At 45.8% G+C, this 8,027-nt stretch overlaps 1 long non-coding RNA gene across 1 annotated transcript; it reads right to left on the bottom strand.

Moving 5' to 3' along the window:
• Positions 1-337: 337 nt before the first annotated feature.
• On the bottom strand, positions 338-4,168 carry LOC135273119 (uncharacterized). Its single transcript, XR_010340975.1, has 3 exons — positions 4,086-4,168; positions 1,883-1,961; positions 338-458 (listed from the first exon to the last, which is right to left on the bottom strand). It is a non-coding gene; the product is annotated as an uncharacterized LOC135273119 (long non-coding RNA).
• Positions 4,169-8,027: the final 3,859 nt, after the last annotated feature.

Here is an 8,027-nt window from a genome sequence, read left to right as displayed (position 1 = left end):
AGGCGCCAGCCAGTGTAGACTTACAGAAAGGTAACCTCTTCAACACTATTGGTGGAGGTGTAAACTAGTACACACACTATGAGAAACAGCAAGAGGTTCCTGAAAAGCTTCACAGTACAACTACCATGTCAGCTGGCAGCCCCACCACTGGTTCCACATTTAAAGCAGTTGAACTCTCTGGGCTGAAGAGAGCTATCTGCCTTCCAAGGGTACTGAAGCCCTCGTAACTGTGGCCAAGGTACAGAACCCACCTACCTGTCCACACACAGCTGCAGGGATGAAGAAACCACCATACAGATACACCACAGAGTATGTTCCAGCCATAAAGCTTCGGGAAATCCTGCCATCTGCAGCCACATGAAGAAACCTGGAGAACATCAGGTCCAACAAATGAGCCTGGTAGACAAAGTCCCATTTCACACGATCTCAAGCATGCAGACTGAAAACATCTTCATCTCCTAGAAGCAGAAAGTTCAATAGGGGTTACTAGAGGTCACTGGGAAGATGGAGAGGGCCTGAGAAGGAATCAGTAATGGGTAAAAAGTTACCCTCAGATGACAGCAATCAATTCTGGTACTCTATTCCACAGCAGGGTGACTGGCCTTAACACAAACATATTATATGTTTCAAAGCAGCTAGAAGAAAATATTCTGAATGTTGTTACCACACAAAAAAATCATAACTATATGAGGTGAAGAGATGCTAAATAACCCAATTTGATCATTACTCAACATACACATGTATCAAAATCTTCCCTGAACCCTCTCATTATATACATTTACATATGGCAAATGGTGTTTTAAGATATATAAAGAAAACAATGCCAAAACTCTCATGGAAATGTGAAACACCCTGAATTTCCAAAGTTATCCTGAGAAACACAAACCATGTGGCAGGTATCACATTCCCTGAGTTCTAATTAAATTAAAATCCCTAATTAACCAACCCATATGTTACTGATAAACACAGAGAAACACAGACCAGTGAGCAAAATGAGAGCGTTCAATAATAAACACAAATTTATATAGAGTGAACACATTTTTCAAAACACTACCAAACTGACACAATGGGAAAGGTTTTCAAAACTAGGTATCCATATGCAAAAGGATAATTCAGGGCTCTTATGGTATGAAATACACAATAATCAACTGAAAAGTATTAAAGATTATACACAAAACTTGCAACCATAAAGCTCCTATAAAGACAACCTTGAGTGTGTGTACATTTATGGCAACTTGGATGTATGCTCACGATTTGCAAAAAACAAAAATACAAGGAAAAGAAAATTATCGACAATGGACTGCTTTGGTAGTGATTTTGTTTTTTCTTGATTAGTAACCAACAGCACAGCTAACCAAGAAATTATACACATGTGGGGCCTGAAGAGTTTGTGCCCAACAAAGGAAACAATGAACAAAATGAAAAAGCATACTAAAAATTATAAGAAAAGTTTGGGCAAACATTCAGTTGGATAAGGGGTTATTTTTGAAAAGATACGAGCCAGTAACACTACAAGCTGGCCAAAAAAAAAAAAAAAAAAAAAGGCAGAAAAATAACCAAACCAAATAACCTGAAGAGATATTTATGCAGACAAGAAACTGATGCAACATTTGCAAAAATGTGGTTACTATTACTATGCATGAGAAAAATGAAGATCAAAGCCACACTCAGATCTTATCTCACTCCAACTAGAATGCACATTACAAACAGATTAAAATATCTAAAAAGACAACTTCTAGTATGAATTTCCACAAAGGGGAACTGTTTGTGGAAACGTAAATTAGTATTAATGCTATAAAAAACAGTTGGGGGTCCTGCAAAGAATAGAAAAGAAAAATACCATACCACCTACCATTCCCACTACTGGGTACATTCAACCTACCTGTCCATCCACAGATGAAGGGATCAAGAAACTCTCATATACATACACTAGGGAATATTCTTTGGCCACCAAAATGAACCTGGAAAACATTATGTTAAATATAATGAGCTGGGCCAAGAAAGACAAACACTAAATCTTAAGATGTCTATCTTAAAGAGGTAGAAAGCACAATATTGGTTACCAGGGTCTGGGAGATAGAGGGGGAGTAGGGATTGGTTATGGAAGCAAAGTTCTCTTCTTAACCTTAAAGGAATAAATCTGAGTGTTCTCCTCCTCAGCCTGGTGACTGGAGTTAACAATATTATATTTTTCAAAAGAACAAGAAAGGAGAATTTTGAGTGTTCTCTCCACACAAAAATAATACCTTATGAGGGAATAGAGATCCTAAGTACCCTGATTTGATCATTACCCAATCTGTATGTGTGAAAATGTACCCCTAATTTTGCACCTTTATGTTGTGATAAAAAATTAAAAGAAATAAATACATATTGCTAAAAATCACAGGGAACCATAAAAGCAATTCATATCTAAAGGAATCCTGAGAAATACAGTCAAAGTGAGGACCCACAATCCTTGATATTAAATCTCACTGCCAAGCTGCACTTATGCAGCAGATATATGGTACTTGCATAAAAACAATACCTAGAACTGTGGACAAAAACAGGGAGGACAAAACAAGATCAACACAAATATGGACACAGTCAACTCACTTTGATAAAGACCACCACAGTGTGGAAGGCAGAATTGTTCAATGAATACCTTTGAGAAAAATGTTATCTGGATGCAGAAGAGAGAAACAGGACCCTGATTTTACATAATATATGAAAATCAACCCCCACACCCCCCGCAAAAAACAAACAAACAAAACCCTGAAGACCAGCGCAAAAGACCATAAACCACAAAATGTTTTTAACTAAAATACAGGTTGAGCATATATTCTGGGTCACTTGAATCTCTGCTCACCTTGGCAAAGAGAAAAAGAAACAAACACCCTGGAAGAAAAACCTCATTGACAATTCAATGCTTTGTCACTGATATGTATTTTCTTATATGGGTGACCAAAATTACATGCATAAAACGCAAAAGTAAACATGGACTACATCAACCTGAAAAGTTTCTGCACAGCAAAGAAACTACTTTCCAAACAAAAAAAGCATCCTATAGATTAGGCAAAAATTTCAGGTAATCATGTAATTCATGAGTTGTCATCTAAGGTGTACCCAAAAAACACTACAAAGTAGCAAAAGAATCTAATATTTCGCAAAGGACCTCAACAGACAATTCTGTGACATAAAATCGAACAACAGACAAAAGGTCCTCAAAATTAACGATCCAACAGTTAACTAACTGCATGTGGTTTAATTGAAAACCACACACAGATAATCTCACACTTATTGAATATTCCTAGAATGTTTCTTAAAAATACGAGAGGCCAGGCTCAGTGGCTCACGCCAGTAATCCCAGAACTTTGGGAGTCCGAGGCAGCAGATCACCTGAGGTCAAGAGTTTGAGACCAGCCTGATCAATATGGAGAAACCCCGTCTTTACTACTGATACAAAAATTAGCCTGGCGTGGTGGCGGGCCCCTCCTGAGTAGTCCCAGCTACTCAGGAGGCTGAGACAGGAAACTTGCTTGAAACCGAGAGCGCAGGTTGCAGTTGGGCCAGATGGCACCACTGCACTCCAGCCTGGGCAAAGCGAGATTGTCTCCAAAGAAAAAAGAAAAAAAAAAGAAAGAAAAGGAACACGGGTATGGTTTTGGAGAAAAGAGAATTCATACACTGTAGATGAAAATGAAAATCAGAATACACACCACAGAAAACAGCTAAATACCTGGAGACTCCTCAGAGAATTGACACTACAGATGTCCCCTGCTCTATGGTGCTCTAGGGAGGTCTTTCTAAAGTTTCTGAGACATCAAAATAACCCTGGACCTCAGCTCAGAAGCCCGTGGGGCTCGGAGGGTCCCAGGTCCTGCGCTTCACCACAGCCTCTGGGCCAGGCGCTCCTATACGCTGGACACGGGTCACACACTGTTCCCGGCCAGGGTGTGGACGCTGGGGCGGCCAAGACCCCACAACCGCCGCCACGCCGACTACTGGGGCCCAGACGCCCACAAGGAGTCAGGGCCCAAAACTGAGCGGCGGGGAAGGAGCAGGGAGGCTCGGAAGGTTCCTGGTGGGGTCCGTGCCCTGCCACTTACCGCGGAGACCTGCCTCCTGCTCCCCCATCACATGGAAGCCACCACGGCTTCTCCGAAGCTCGCTGGGACCGCGCCGCCGCTTCCGGACTCGCCGCTTCTTCTCGCTGGGACGCCGACTCCTCTTCTGCTCACTAGGACTACGCCGCCGCCTCTGGCCGCCGCTTCTGCTGGCTGGGACCGCGCCGCCGCCTCTGGCCGCCGCTTTCGCTCCCTCGGACCACATCGCCGCCGCCTCTGCTCGCTTCAACGACGCCGCGGCTTCTGCCGGACCCCCACCGGAAGCGCTGTCTTGGCTTCCATAGAGGCGCGCACACTGGCAGCGTCCCTAGCAACAGGCTGAAGCACCACCCCCTCTTAAAGGGGCCGCGGCTCGGACTGCACAGAAGCAGCTTCACATTGCTGCGCAGGCTGAGCCTCTGCCCAGCCCCAGCGGTGGACGAAAGGCTCCAGTCTCTCCTTCCGGCTCTAGGGCCCTAGAGGTGGCAGGAGTGGAGCCCTGTGATCCCAGCCCCGAGATCTGCTCCCTTTGCCTCGGGAGTTTCCAGGATCTGCCCCTGCCCTCCTCTGGACCTCAGCTTCACGATCCGGAAAGGAAGCAGCCTGGCTAGAGCTCTGGGGTCCCTCAAGCGCGGCGCCTCAGGATGCAGGACGGGCTCCCTGGTTCCCCTGCAGAGGGGGCCCTTAGAACCACGGAAAGCTGGGGGCTGGAGGGACAGTCTCGAGGGCAGCAGGGCCTCCCCGATCTCCCTGTCCGCATCCGTCCTGTGGGAGCCTGGGGCCTCGCTAGGGCCCAGACATCGTGGCCTCACCGGGGCTGCCTGGGTCACCGGCTCACCAGAAGGCAGGCAGGGGCCCTGGGGTCCAGTGCTGCCGCTCCTCAACTCCATCCTAGGTCAGCCCCGGAGGGGCCCTGCGGACTGGACCCAGCCCGCCCCTTCCCAGGGGACCCACATCACATCTGTCTCTGTGACACCCACGGGAGGGCCGTGCTGGCCTCTCCCGGGGATCTGGGGCGAGGCGGGGCAATCCCAGCCACCTGGACATCATGCTGAAGCCTCGTCTCTACTACAAACACAAAAATTAACCGGGCGTGTTGACGCCCACCTGTAATTCCAGCTACTGGAGGGGCTGAGGCAGGAGAACTGCTTGAACCCGAGGAGGAGGTTGCAGATTCGGTTCACTGCAGTCTCCACCTCCCAGGCTCAAGCAATTCTCCTGCCTCAGCTTCCCAAGTAGCTGGGATTACAGGCACCCGCCACCATGAGCGGCTAATGTTTGTATTTTTAGTAAAGACAGGGTTTCACCATGTTGCCCAGGCTGGTCTCAAACTCCTGACCTTGTGATCTGCTGTCTCGGCCTCCCAAAGTGCTGAGATTACAGGTGTGAACCACCTTGCCTGGCCGGGTCAGCAGTTCAAAACCAGCCTGATCAACATGCAGAAACCATGTCTCTACTAAAAATATAAAAATTAGCTGTGCATGATGGCACATGCCTGTAATCCCAGCTACTTGGGAGTCTGTGGCATAAGAATCACTTGAACCCGGGAGGTGGAGGTTGCAGTGAGCTGAGATCGAGCCACTATACTCCAGCCTGAGCGACAGAATGAGACGTCATCTCAAAACAAAAACAAATACAAAATAATACTCAAAATAGTAAAGACAAAGTAGAATGGTGGTTGCCAGGGGCCGGAGGAGGAGGGAACAGGGAGTTTGTGTTTAACTAGTAGAGAGTTTCAGTCTTACAAGAGAAGAGCCATCCGGGCATGGTGGCTCACACCTGTAATCCCAGCACTTTGAAGTGCTGAGGCTGGCAGATCCCCTGAGGTCAGGAGTTTGAGACCAGCCTGGCCAACATGGAGGTACCTCGTCTCTACTAAAAATACAAAAATTAACCGGGCATGGTTGCGGATGCCTGTAATGCCAGCTACATAGGAGGCTGAGGCAGGAGAATTGCTTGAACTCAGGAGGTGGAGGTTGCAGTGAGCCATGATCCTGTCACTGCACTCCAGCCTGGGTGACAGAGGGAGACTCTGTCTCAAAAAAAGGAAAAGAAAAGAGCCATGGAGACGGATGGTGATGATGGTTGTGTGACATTATGAATATGTTTAATATGTTTAATATCACCCAACTCTGTACTTAAAAATGGTCAGAATGGTAGATTTTATGTTAAGTATAAATTACCACAATCATAGCTCGCTGCAGCCTCCAACTCCCAGGCTCAAGCAATCTTCCTGCCTTACTTAGCCTTCTAAGTAGCTCCTGAGACTATAGGCATGCACCACTAAACCCAGCAAATTTTTTTTTTTTTTTTTTTTTTTTTTTTTTTGTTGAGTTGGAGTCTGTCTCTGTTGCCCATGCTGGTCTCAAACTCCTGGGCTCAAGCAATCTTCCCACCTTGGCCTCCCAAAGTGCTGGAATTACAGGCATAAGCCACCATGCCTGGCTTCTCTTTGTAGTTTTTAAATGACTAATGACTAATAAATTTGAGCATTTTTTCATATGTTTTTTGACCACTTAGATGTTCTATTTTGTGAAGTGCCATTGAAGTCTTTTGCCCACTTTGAAAAATAGGTTAAGCCTGGGCAACATAGAGACCTCATCTCTTCCAAGAATAAAAATTAGCCAGGTGTGGAAATACACACCTGTAGTCCCCCCTACTTGGGGGACTGAGGCAGGAGGATTGCTTAAGCCCAGGAGTTAGACGCTGCAGTAAGCTATGATCATGCCACTGCACTCCAGCCTGGGTGACAGAGTGAGACCCTGTCTCAAAATAAAAAATAAAGAAATTTGAATATAATTATCTTTTTTAAAAAAGATAATGGATGCCGGGCGCGGTGGCTCATGCCTGTAATCCCAGCACTTTGGGAGGCTGAGGTGGGTGGATCACAAGGTCAAGAGATCGAGACCATCCTGGTCAACATGGTGAAACCCCGTCTCTACTAAAAATACAAAAAATTAGCTGGGCATGGTGGCGCGTGCCTGTAATCCCAGCTACTCAGGAGGCTGAGGCAGGAGAATTGCCTGAACCCAGGAGGTGGAGGTTGCAGTGAACCAAGATTGCGCCATTGCACTCCAGCCTGGGTAACAAGAGTGAAACTCCGTCTCAAAAAAAAAAAAAAAAAAAAAAAAAAAAAGATAATGGATTCTGTTATTTTATTATTGTCAGAACAGAGAAAATGCTCATTTTAAAAAACCTAGATGAGGGGTGGACCAGTAAACATCACTTGTACACACAGAACCTGCTGACTCACCAGGCAAAAAAGAGGCCTCCAGTGAGCAAGTCTACCTGCTAGATGCTATGTCATCTCTAAACTTCATGCGATCTGGCCAGGCACAGTAACTTATGCCTGTAAATTCCTGTAGGCTGAGGCAGGAGGATTGCTTGAGGCCAGGAGTTTGTGACCAGCCTGGGAAACAGCAAGACCCTGTCTCTACAAAAAACTTTTTAAAAATTTAGCTGGGTGTGATGGTGTGTCCCTGTGGTCCCAGCTACTTGGGAGGATGAAGGGAGAGGGTCACTTGAGCCCAGGAATTTGAAGCTGCAGTGAGCAATGACCATGCACTACAGCCTGGGCAACAGAGCAAGACCCTGTCTCTACAGATAAATAAATAAACATCAAATGATCTGTACTAGGATACAGGCAGGTGTTATTATCCCCACTTTTCATCCTCAACTCTGAGTTGAGTCAAATATCCACTCTGATGGCCTTTGCTTCCACTCCCCTTAAGGCATCCACAGGAACAGCTACTTTACATAGAAAAGTAAATCTCAGAGGGTTGAATAACTTGCCCAATTACTGTAAAAGGTAGAGCTTCAGTGATCATCCAGGCCTGTCTGATGCTAGTATTCTCTCTCCAGCCCTCAGTGTGGCTTCTGTTTATTTATTTTAATTTTTTTTGAGATGGAGTTTTACTCTTGTCCAGGCTGGAGTGCAATGGCATG

The sequence above is a fragment of the Aotus nancymaae genome, unplaced genomic scaffold (assembly GCF_030222135.1).
Source record: "Aotus nancymaae isolate 86718 unplaced genomic scaffold, 86718_ANA_hifiasm-v0.15.2.pri h1tg000267l, whole genome shotgun sequence".
Lineage (NCBI taxonomy): Eukaryota > Metazoa > Chordata > Mammalia > Primates > Aotidae > Aotus > Aotus nancymaae.
Note: the sequence above shows the minus strand (reverse complement) of the source record. Positions and strands in the feature narration are given on the sequence as shown.